Source organism: Myotis davidii, unplaced genomic scaffold, assembly GCF_000327345.1.
Source record: "Myotis davidii unplaced genomic scaffold, ASM32734v1 scaffold806, whole genome shotgun sequence".
NCBI lineage: Eukaryota > Metazoa > Chordata > Mammalia > Chiroptera > Vespertilionidae > Myotis > Myotis davidii.
In genome coordinates, this window is record NW_006297381.1 from 343,197 (window position 1) to 355,453 (window position 12,257).

The window sequence follows — 12,257 nt, forward strand, 5'->3', positions numbered from 1 at the left end:
AAAATGGGTGGTCATTTGGTGTCATTTCTTGGAGAAATTTCTTCTTGCTCTTTTCTTCTTTATTTCTGCTCTTTACTGACCCTTCTGGATCATAGGCACATTCTCTAGTGGCAAACAAATCAGAATGAGCTCCTGATTTCTGGGGAAAAGAAACCATTGGAATAATTTAGGTTCCTAGGATCTGGGCTGGGAAAGGAAACCGTTATCCCAACTAAGCAGTATTTAACTCTAGGAAAGACCCAAAATCTGAGGCAGAAAGTCTCCTGGTGTTATTGCTCTGTCTTAATCTCCAGTGAGCAGGGAGATACTCCAAGAACTTCAGCTGAGACAGCTGGGATAAATGACGGAGAAGGCCTTGCTATTATGGTCCTTGATAGCCAGCCAGAGACGGCAGAGCTGCCTCTGGTTTCTCACCTGCCAAGTTCCGACTAGGACATTCCATATCGCCAAGAAATGCCAAACACCAGCAGCCTATTGCTAAAGTGAGGTCCCACGGGACTCATGTCCATCCTTTGTCAAATGCTTGTTCTGTGTCTATAATGCGTCCTGTAGCATCTGACCAGCTACTGCTAAGTCAGATCATGCACAAAGGAGTCTTGTAGCTTTGTATGGATAGCAAGTTATGGCTAATGCCAAATATCATTAGAGTAAACTGTGTGATTGAATGTCCTTCTAATGATGCTAGCCAGGCCCAAGTACCCATCATAGAGGAACAAATGCACTGAAGCAGCAGTTTACGCTAAAGAGAAAAGGCAAACGGATGCTCCAAAGAGAACACATGACTTTACTCTTCATTTTCCACTCATAATATTGAGCAGGCAAGGCTAGACGACTCAGACAGGAGGTAGGGGGGCCACAGGACCGGAATTCAGAAGTGATACTGGGAGAGTCTCCCTCTATCACCACTTCTGAGATTTTAAGGACGTACCAGGGTGATAGTCAATATTTAATAACTCACAGGGCTTGGGTGCAATCAGTCCAAATTGATGCAGCTCCAGTGCCTGTGCAGCTGTGTCATGGAACCAGCGGATGAACAGTGGTACCACACCTGCCACTGTATCTTCAAGACTTTGACTACAATTTCTCAGACAGTCTCTACAGACTCAAGCCACTGCCCAAAGCGGATGCGTGGGCATATAAGCCCCAGAGAGCTCAGTAACGAGAAGAACGATGCCAATGTCAGAACAAAGACTGCGAAGCTGATCCAGCTAAGGGCCGAGGCCACAGCTGCCCTCCTTGTTCATGCAAACGTTCTTGCCCTTGGCACCTGCCTGGGATCCTGGTATGGCCATGGTTCCCCGAAGCCTTATGTGTTATGGTAGTAGAGGGAGGATTCAATGAGCTAATGCTTGTCTAGCACTTAACTCTTAGCAGCTCTCAGTCCTTGGTACTGCTTCCTACTTGGTTGGGGATAGGACCTCTCTCTGTTTTCCAAGTACTCCTTGGAGAAGGTCAGTAAAGATACATCCTAGGACCCTGTGTTTTCTCCTATCAGAGTTCATCTGTGGCTCAGGGGCTCAGAGGTGTCGCTCTTCTGAAGTAGAAGAGAGCAAGGAGGTGGTACAGGGACTTTGGACATTGCTCCCCACCTTCTGATGAGTGATTTTCATGTTCACAAACATTTTTCAGGCTCTGTTCACAGGGCACATGAAGACCTTCAGAGCATTGGTGGGGGATCTGCACGATATTCTTCATGGAAAGGACCTGGGTCTTCATTGTTGGTGCCAGTGCCCTCATCAGCCAGCATTTACCAGGGACAAACCCACTTCTTATTGCTTTTTCCATCCTGATGGAGGACATGGGCTTGTCATGCAAACCGAGACAGGATCTGGAGGCTGACCCAGAAGTCTTGGAGTGAAGACAACAGGGAAATAGGGTGTATGGGTGAGGAGGGCATTTCAGAGAAGAGCAACTTGAGCTTTTAGATTTTTTGGTTGCTGATGTTTAACAACCAAATATGGTTTTTAGATGGTTTCTGATGTTATTTTCTCCATCTATTGCAAAACAGCCACAGAATGGCAACAGTTGACATTTAAGAGGGGAGAGCAGGGTGGTGAAGTTATTTCCCTTGGAAAGGTCACAGTTGCATCTGGAGGTTGGCCATGACAAATGGCCAAACCAGTTTCCAAAACTGTGACAGCAGACACTTGGAGGTGTTGCCATCTATGTTTGAAAAAAAAAAAAGCAAAAAGGAAGAAAACTCAACTGGTCACTCTCTATATAGCAGCACCTGCTCTGATGCTGACATACAGAGTGACCAGTTGAGTTTTCTTTTGAAGGCAATGAGGTTGATGCAGGTTAGGCTCTCTGAGGCTCTTTCTGATTCCTCCATGTGCATGTAAAAGTCTATCTTCTACGTGCCATTGCAGCTTTTACTTTACTTCTGTTATATATAATATACTAGAGGCCTGGTGCATGGATTCATGCACCAGTGGGGTCCCTCGGCCTGGCCTGCGTCCTCTCACAATCTGGGATGTCAGACATGTCAGATTGCCGGTTTTGGCCTGATCCCTGCAGGCCAGGCTGAGGGACCCCATGTGTGCACGAATCCATGCACAAGCCCTCTAGTATGCATATAAGATCTTTGGTTAAATCTCTTCCAGTCCTTTCCCTTTCCCCCTTCCCTCTGAGATTCATCAGTCTGTCCCATGTTTCCATGCCTGTGCATTGACTGTCTGCCCCTGGTGGTCAGTGCATGTCATAGCTACTGGTCAAACAGTTGGACAGATATATATATATAATCTCCCAAAGCAGGACCATTTCCTGGGATGGACATGGGGGTGGCTCACCAGGGCCTGGTCATGATAGGATGGCATACAGCGAAAAGGCGTTGTCCCATTGCAAAGAAGGGACAAGCCTTCACAGGTTTGCTTTCTGTAAACATCTGTCTAGAGATCTCAAAGGGGCGTGGCTGAGATTTCTTGTCTAATCCTACTTCAGTTAGGGAGCCAGGGAGGGCCTGGAGATGCCAGGGGTGTACCCAGTGTTCTCTTCATGAAGGACACAGAATGTGGACCTGCTGCTTCACATGGCGCCTGTCACATGTACACAGTCAATACATCATCATCACCATCATCACCATCATCATCATTATCCTATATGATAAAAGGCTAATATGCAAATTGTCCCCTCAGGAGTTTGACCGACCAGGAGTTCAACTGCTCACTATGACATGTGCTGAACACCAGGGGTGGCACAGAATGAAAGAAGGCCCCGGCCGTCAGCTGGCATCCAGGGAAAGGAAGGCCCTGATTGGCCCTGATTGCTGGCCAGGCCTAGGCACCCTACCCATGCACAAATTTTGTCCTACTTATTTTATGTTAGGGAATATATTCCAAGACAACTAACTCAACTAGCATGGTCTGGTAAATGAGAACAGGGATGGATTTGGGAGTTGGACCTGCTGGGTTCATATCCCGTATCACTAACTGTTCCTTGGGAAAGTCATTTTATCTCTCTGAGCCGTTTCCTGGTCACTGTTTCTTTACCTCCTGTGAGATGGAGACAGTTATACCTCCCCTGTATTTTTTGATGAGGGACAAATTAAGATGAAAAGTGCCAAGTATAGTAACAACTCAGTAAATGAGAGCCCTAGTTTTGTTATTGTTATACTAGACTCTAGTAACTAGAGGCTTGGTGCACGAAATTCATGCACTGAGGGGGGGTGGTCCCTCAGCCAGGCCTTCACCCTCTCAGGGGATGTCCGACTGCTGGCTTAGGCCCGATCCCATGGACCTAAACCAGCAGTCAGACATCCCTCTCGTAGTCCGGGACCCCTTGCTCCTTACTGCGTACCTGCTTGCTGCTCCTTACTGCTTGGTTCTCTGCTCCTTAGCACTGCCGTGGAGGTGGGAGAGGCTCCTGCCATTGCCGCTGTGCTTGCCAGCCGTGAGCCCAACTTCTGGCTAAGCAGCGCTCTCCCTGTGGGAGCATACTGATCACCGGGGGCAGCTCCTTCATTGAGTGTTTGCCCCCTAGTGGTCAGTGTGCATCATAGTGACCGGTTGCTCTGGTTGTTCCACTGTAAGGGTCACTTAGGCTTTTATTATATAGATTGTTGTTACTTCATTGTTTAGCAAGGCAAGGGCTTCAGTGTCTTTTAGGAAAAGATGAAAAAAATGTTTATGTCTATATATGTGTTTGTTAATCCTCACTGAAGACATGCTTTTCATTGATTTTTAGAGAGAGTAGAAGGGGGAGGAGAGAAAGAGAAAGGGAGAGAAAGATGAGACACATCGATTGGTTGTCTGCTGCATGCACTCCAACTAGGGGTCAAACCTGCAATCCAGGTATGTGCCCTTGACCAGAATCAAACCTGAGACTCTTTGGTGCATGGACTGATACTCTAACCACTGAGCAATGCCAGCCAGGGCAGAAAAGTTGAATTTTGATGTTAATAGTATATCTAATATCAGTGGTGATCCATCCAATAATAACCATCACCTCTAGTCTCTTCCCACAAGCTACCTAATCCTGCCTGTGTGTTTTTTGTTTTTGTCTTGTTTTTTTGTCTTCTGCTTTCAGAGCTTGTAAGGAGACGGTGGGAGGGATGAAGATGTAAGCACAATAACTGCGGTTTAGTGAGCATTTACTACATGGTAGACACTGTGCTAACACTTGACAAGATAATCTTGAATTAGCCCTCACATCATAAATGTGAGGTAGCTTGCTCTTTTCATCCTTTAACAGGTTAGGAAATTGAAGTTAAGCAACTTTCTCAAACATACTTAGAAAAACACGGGAAAACAACCCAATTCACTTACTTCCAGGGCCTGCCATCTTAACAACAACTGTTTACTGGTGGAAGTTATAATGTCTTAAAACTACCATTTCTTCATCTGAAACCACACAGTTGTGGTTTCTCTTCTCAATAGATGCACCCATGAGGGCAGATTCCTTACCATTAACAAACCTTCCATGGTGTGTGTTCCCTCTACTGCCACCTGGGGGCTGGAACTTAAAAAACAAGGTACTCAGTTTTTGTGCATTTTCTGAAGTCCAATTTCCAATGACCCTCATTCTTTACTTTTCAGCAAATTAAAATTCTGGATTATTTTATGCTGGTGTTACCTTCTAGCTACTGATTCAGTTTTGGCAAGGTCTGCAATTTTTTCTTGCAGCATTTTTTTTTTTTTTTTTTTTTTACTATTTCACTTTGTCCTTAATATTTTACCAAGAGTGGAAAACCAGCACATTAAAATGCTCATAGAATGATAAAAATCAGGTATCTCAGATACAATTGAGATAAAATAGACACTATTCAACTTTAATTGGATACTTACTCGATTTAAACTAATTAATCATCTTAAATTGCAAAGGGGGAAGTAAAATTGAAGAACTTGTACAAAGTGCTAAATATATTTTATCAAAAACCTAAGTGTGATTGATTAAAGATATATATTTATCCTTTCTGTAACCGAGTGCAAGTCAGGATGTGTTTAGTGTCAACACCTACTTCAAATCCTTTCAGCCAATGGGAATTTATTGGCTTACATAGTGGGAAGGTCCTGGGGCATTTAGAGAGTTAAGGAAGAATTGCAGGAGCCAAGGAGTGGGAGTGGAGAGCCAGGAATCAGGGCCACCATACTCTTCCCATCGACCTTTCACTTCTGATTGGCTTTATTCTGCAGACAGACTCTGTCTAGATGGGAGAGATGGTGGGGAAAAAAGTCACCAGCTCCCTGGCTCTATAACCTCATATTTACCAACACCCGAGGAAAAAGAATCTTTGACTAATGGCATTTGTTTGACAAATCCCAGGATGGATTCTGATTGGTTCTCCTTGGCGAACATATCCCTCCACTCCCATCAGTCCCTGTGTCCATGTGAAGAGAGTGAATGTGGTTGGTCAGGACTGGGTCACGTGATTATTCCTGTAACCAGGAAGGCCCAGGAGGAAGGGAAATGGAAGAAATACATGCCAGGCAGCCCAAACAACAACCAACAAACATCAGAGTCCATCACTGAACCATACTCCCTCCCATCTTTCTTTAATATTTCACTATTATTTCACTATTTGACTTTTGTGCACAGCTTCATCACATTTAAAAGAAAAGGACTGATTGTATCAGTGGTTAGCCATTTGATAGAATGTCAGACTATTCAGCTGTATCAACCTCACCGCATAAATTGAATAAACAATTTACATTCTGTACAAGGATCCTACAAATAATTTTGGCATGGTGGGGATTTGGACCCTCTCAGCCCATCCCTCTTTCTGGATATGGTTCCCCAGGCAGCAAAGCAGCAGCATTTGTTTTGAACACTTGGTGGCTTCCGTCCCTCAAGGAGTTAAGCTGAAAACTGAAAAGATTAAAAATAGGGCCAGGGACTGGAGGGACTTTGTCGAGTGGAGTTTTCTGGGTTTGAGTGACAAATGTGTTGAGATGTGAAGGAGAGAAATATGTACCCCATAAAGATTTGTTTTTTTATGTAAATAAATGTGTTAGCCTCAAACTTTCTGGCATCTCATTATTCAGGTGACTTAGTCATTGACATGCATACCATTTGCATTTCCCCCATTCTTTGCCAAAAGTGCAGAGGCTGTAACTTGGCCAAATTCCACATCCTGGGCATACAGACTGCCATCTTGGGCACCTTTGTAAGTACTGAGGGCTGTATCCAGCCAGAGCAGGACATGGGTCCTGTGGATTTGTAGCATTAGGCTTTTCTAGAGGATTCTATCCTATCCGTCAGCATGTAGCCCATTTCTCATAGTATGGATACTTCAACCAGGCATGTTCAGGGCTAGGCATGGAGGGGTGATAGTAAGAACATTTAACAACCAATCAGGTACAGACACCAGTCATTGGAATGAATGCTGGCCAATGGCTAGACTAGGATCTGAGGACCTTCATGGTGCCTGGCATTAACCCCTCAGTTGCTGGGTCATGTAGAGATTGGGAGGGTGACCCCAGGGCCACATGGCAAGGTCAGGGCAGCCATTACTCACTAACCAGTACGGCAAGATGTCAGTGATGTGCCAACTGGTCTCGCTTCACTACTGCGGTGCACAGGGCTGACAACCAACTGTTGCAGGCACGCAGGCACATGGAGCCAGCAGAGTTCTTGCCGACCTGAGCTCCTACCCAGCGAGAGCCGCCTGAGGAGCCTTGGGCAGCGGACCAGGCGTGACCGCAGGGCTGCCTTCCGGAGCTACTCCTGCTTGTTCCATTTTCAAATGGGAATTTGATTCAGGACCAGCCTTTGGTTTTTCCCAGACCTAGGAAGGAAACATTTCTCATTCTCAAAACTCACAGATTAATCATTTCTGCAAATCAGAGCTGAGCTCTGAGCCTCTGACCAGGAGGCCTGTGCCTGCTGGCCTTGGGAGCCTGGATTTGCCAGAGTGCTCTGCTAATGCATATGCATTTGTTCTTCTTGTGGGAGCTGGGGCCGCAGGCTTCAAGGGGTGACGCTCTGCTCACTAATCATAATGCAATATCAGTGTTTTCTGAAAATCCCCTTATTATCTCTGCATCATTAGCAGTTTCTGAGCTTGTCTACAACTAATTTCACAGCGAATCTTATTTCTGCCCGATATTTTAAATAAGCTATCATGCCGGGCAGCAGCTGACACGCGCTGAGAACGAAGCAAATCAACCTAAAACGGCCTTTCAAACAGCCTCGGCAGTTTAGCTTTGTATCATAAATCACAGGGGGGACGTGGCAAGTTTCTAGAACAACCCCTGCCTCCAACCCTAATTACTTAGTCATACCTTCCCAGTTAGGCACGTGATCTAGGGCCGGTTTCTAGGGGTCTCATTGCTGCTCTGCCACTTCTGTAGGTGACCCTTATGATACAATGTCTCTGAGCTTCAGAAGATGAAATAATAGCCACTCCTGGGGTTGTGTGGGCTTACTGCGAATGTTTAACATGTGCTTAATGTAACATACCCAGTACACTGAGCACCTTGAATGTCCTCCATAAACAGAGTTTATCTTATTTTTCAATCATTTATGAACTATTTAGGGAGTGACCCTTTGTGCCTTGCACTGTACAAGGCTCTGACAGCATTTGGCCACTTGCCACTTCTAGTACACTTCTCTCCACATTCCCTGCTCCCCTAGAAGTGATCCAGAATGGTGTGTCTGGATTCTAAAAGAGATATAGGAAAGTGGGATTGTAGGGATTGTGTCTCACCACCCCACCCCACCCCCCAATTAACATTTGGTATTAGTGATTTTTTTATTTCATGTAGATTCTGGATGGGGAAGATTAGAATGGGGAAAAGAAGGGAATAGATTTTCCATTCACTGTCTGTCACATGGAAACTGGCTCTCTATGTCATTAAGCTTCAGCGGGACACTGCACTGGTTTCAGAGGCATCTGAGGAGGGTAAAGAGCAGCATTAGGTTCTGGGTTGAGTGGGCTCAGAGAAAGCAGGAAGAGAAGATGCTTTGGTACTTTTGGTTCTCTGCATCATATCCTTACTCTGTGAAAAACTCCTACACATCCTATAAAGCCCAACCCTAATTGCCCTTCCTTTATGACACCATCCTTGATTTCTACAGTAGATCAGTGCAGGAGGAAGGAATAGCATACTTACTTGAAGAATTTGGCCTCTTAATAACACTGAGCCCAATTCTTATCCTGTATATTCACCTCTCCCTCTCCCCAGCTCTTTTTATCTCAATCTGTGAGATTCCTAGATATTTCTAGGCTAGGGACTGAGTTCTGTTTATATGTAATACTGAGGCAGAATGGGCTTTCTTTACCCACTTGGTCCTTTACTTGACTTCCTATCACAGATGTTCTAGGATTGTGCCCATGCATATTCATGTGTGTGTGTGCAGAAAGTGCCCTCATTAAATGTATAGTTGTGCTGACAAAAACTGCATAAAGGCCAGCACTTCACATAAATATCTAAGCTGTTCTTCTCACAATATGACTTTATGGGAATGTCTCACCTATAGATGTATTTTATTTGCTTGCTGACTTGGTAAAATTTTGGATTCACTTGTCAGTGTTTCAAAACCAGGAGGTTTAACAGGAGTCTTAATTCATAGCTTCTCTTGGAAAATCAGAGCATCTGGTGCCACCGGGTCTATATCCCAACACGACACTAGTCAACTGGGATTGAGTAGCAGCTGCTCCCTTTAAAAGGAGCGTGAGCTGTTTGCTGCAGTCCCCACCACTCCACATTGCCTCCCCAACACCAAGCATCAGGCTTGGTTTTCATTTATCACCACTGTAATGCTGCGGTCTTTCTCAAGCTGCCCTGTTCACTCATGCCTGTGACCTGTCAGGCTGTCGTTATCTGGGGCAGGGGCCTGATCCAGACTTAAGTGGAACCAGACGACTGTATTTACTGGAGTGTTTGGTAGAGTGTCAACCTGGCCTTCAGTCCCCTGGGTTGATGTCATTCTGTTCTCCTTGTTATGATTGCAGATTCATTCATCTTGTGCCCCTAAAGCCACACAGTACTTGATTAGAAGCTGTTTTCTGCTAAAGTAAGAAACATTTGCTGACCAGATAAACTAAGTATCTCCTTGACTCCTTCCTGCAAAGAGCTCACCTTCTAATCAATAGTGTTCACTGGGCATTTGCCTATTTCTTTTCATGCTGTTGAGGTCTCATCTGATGATGATGTGGCTCATCTTTGCTGTATGCACACCCCAGAGAAGTAGGAAGAGTATAAAGGGGCTTCTGCAGTAGCCAGGGAGCAGATGTGGCCACTTCCCAGGTGGCAAGCCCATTCCTCGGCACTGAGCTGAAGAATCCCTTCAGTTTATCTGTTAGTCCCAAGCTACTGTGAAGCAGGGGTGAGCAACTATTTAACTTTACACAGGCACACATGCACATGTACATGTGCATACCCATGTGCATGCATGTGCCACAGGCACACCTATGCATGCAGAAATTGTGCACCAGTGATAGGATAGGCTCTGTTCTAAGTGCTGAAAATGCAGTGGCTGGCAAGCAAGACAAAGTCCCTGATTTTATGGAGAATGAATTCTAGCAAGGAAAGCTAGGGAACAAGGTAAATAAACAAACAGATACATGGTATGATGTCAAGTAAGCGAGTGCTATGAAGAGCAATAAAGTGGGGGGAGGAGGAAGAGGCACCACAGGCTCTTTAGGATAATGGTGAGGGAGGCTTCTGAGAGGTGGCACTTAGGTAGGTAGGGCCTTGCTCAGGGCAGCTGTGCCACCAACTCCTGGGGACACCGTTCCTATTGTAGACTGAGCTGGGCCACTGGGGGTGTCATTTATGCCCATGGCCACAAGAATGGCACCCCCTGGAGGTGGCCTCTGTAATAGCTTGGGGAAGTGGACATGGGAAGAGAGCCCAGCAGGGCAAAGGTCTGAAGACTGGCATGCTTGCTGTGTTTGAGGAATTGCCAGGAGGCAGGTGACACAGGGACGGGTGGGGTTGTGACCTACAGGTGGTCAAGAGTCCATTCATGAGGGGTCTTCAAGACCAGCACCTCTCAAATTTTAATGGGGATATTCTGGTCCAGTGGGTGTGAGTGGGACTCCCTGTTCTGCATTTCTGATGAGCTCTCAGGTGATGCTAAGGCTACGGGTGCCTGGAGATGTCGCTTTGAAGATCAAGGCTGGGGGCCGGAGTCCAGACGCAGGGAAAGCCACGGAGGGTCAGGAACTGGCGGTTTATTTTGTCTGGCTGAAGAATCGTTCCTGTTAGAGTCCAAGGGCTCATCGAATCAGTCCGCGAGGGAGCATTTTTGATCCCTTCACTGCCCAAGCAGGCGAAGGAAGCTGCCGGGAGAGATAAGGGAGGCTTTATTTGTGTAGCTACTCGAACTTGGGGCTATTTATAGTCGATGAATATCTGTCTTTAAGCAGCTGTGTGAATTATCCGAAATACATGAAAGCAATCCATTCGAGATCAAAATCCTTAATTCCAGACCTTTCCAGGTTGATACATCTTAAAAGAGGGCGGTTTGGTAATATTGTTGAACATTAATTAGGTAACACTTGTGCGGGACTGAGAGGATGAAAAGCCTTGTGTGTGTGAGTGCCTGGGAGCGGGCTGTGAAAGGGAGCAATCTGAGGCTGGGATTGAAATGAAAATTTCTCATGAGCAAGTGCTCATCCCGTCAGGTGCGGTGATTGGAGATTGTGCGAGGATGAATGTGCCGGCGCCCCCCTCCCTGCCCGCAGGGCCTCCATCCTCCCTGAATAGCAACCGGCATGCAGATGCTTGGGGAATTTACTAGAGGTAATTACAGAAGGAGGGAGGGAGGCCCCACGTGTTCCTGGGAGGGGGGGTCCTTCTTTGTCCTTGTCACAGAGGACTGTTTCCCCGGATGGTGGTACTGGAGCCTTTGTTCCACCCAGGACTTGGGGAAGAGAATGTAGAAGAGGGAAGGTGCTTCCTGGCCCCTTGTGTGGTCCCTAGCAGGGGTCTCTACTCAACAGCACAGGCTCCTTGACCCTCTCGCCTATCCTCACCCCGGCCCCCTGCTCTTCATTCAGCTCCTCCCAGGGCCGGTGATCTCAGGAGCAATTGTAGTGCAAGTCCAGGGGTGGGGTTTCTCCGCTGCCCCATGAACCTCCTCCTTCCCCGTGAAGCCCGCTCCAGTGGTGCCTCCCTGATGTGGTCAGCGGGTCTCCCCCCGCCTCCCAGCCCTGGCAGGAAGAAGGGAGGTTCTGTCTTCACATTAGTGATTCATCAGTTCTCTGACCCCAGGTCACGTGGCATGTGGAGGGGTTCCGTGTGACCTCTAAAAAAACAAAACAAAGCACTACCTGGAAGAGGATAGCGAGGAAACTGGCCTCCAGTTAAAGCCCTCCTAACCAGCCTCCTCTCCATGAGTACAACTGTGCCTTCTTGGCCACTTTTTGTCGCCCTTTCCCAGGGCACCAGTGACCTCTGCTCATCTCCTCGGCACTCAGGAAGGTGGCTGAGCTTCATGGAAGTGTTTCCTTTCAATGACTCCATGCACGTGGTCTTGGCCCTGTGTCCCCCAGAACACCAGCCGACTTCCTGACTTCCTGAGCACCAAGTCGGGTTGCTGTGCCCAGAGGTGTAGAAATACCAGTATCCGGCTAAAAGGTTCAGAAATGAACCCCACACCTATTGGGCCATGAATATTTCCTGATTTACTGTTGTCAAACACTGGTGGATCACAGCATGATGTTAGGTACAGTGTCCCCCGCTAGCAGCTAACTTATAATCTGATGTCCCATATCCTTTTACCCACAGCCTGACTTGACTCAGATGTAGATGATCACACCCCCTACTTTTTTATTGATTCTTTTACTGATTTGAGACTTCCCCATCCATCCA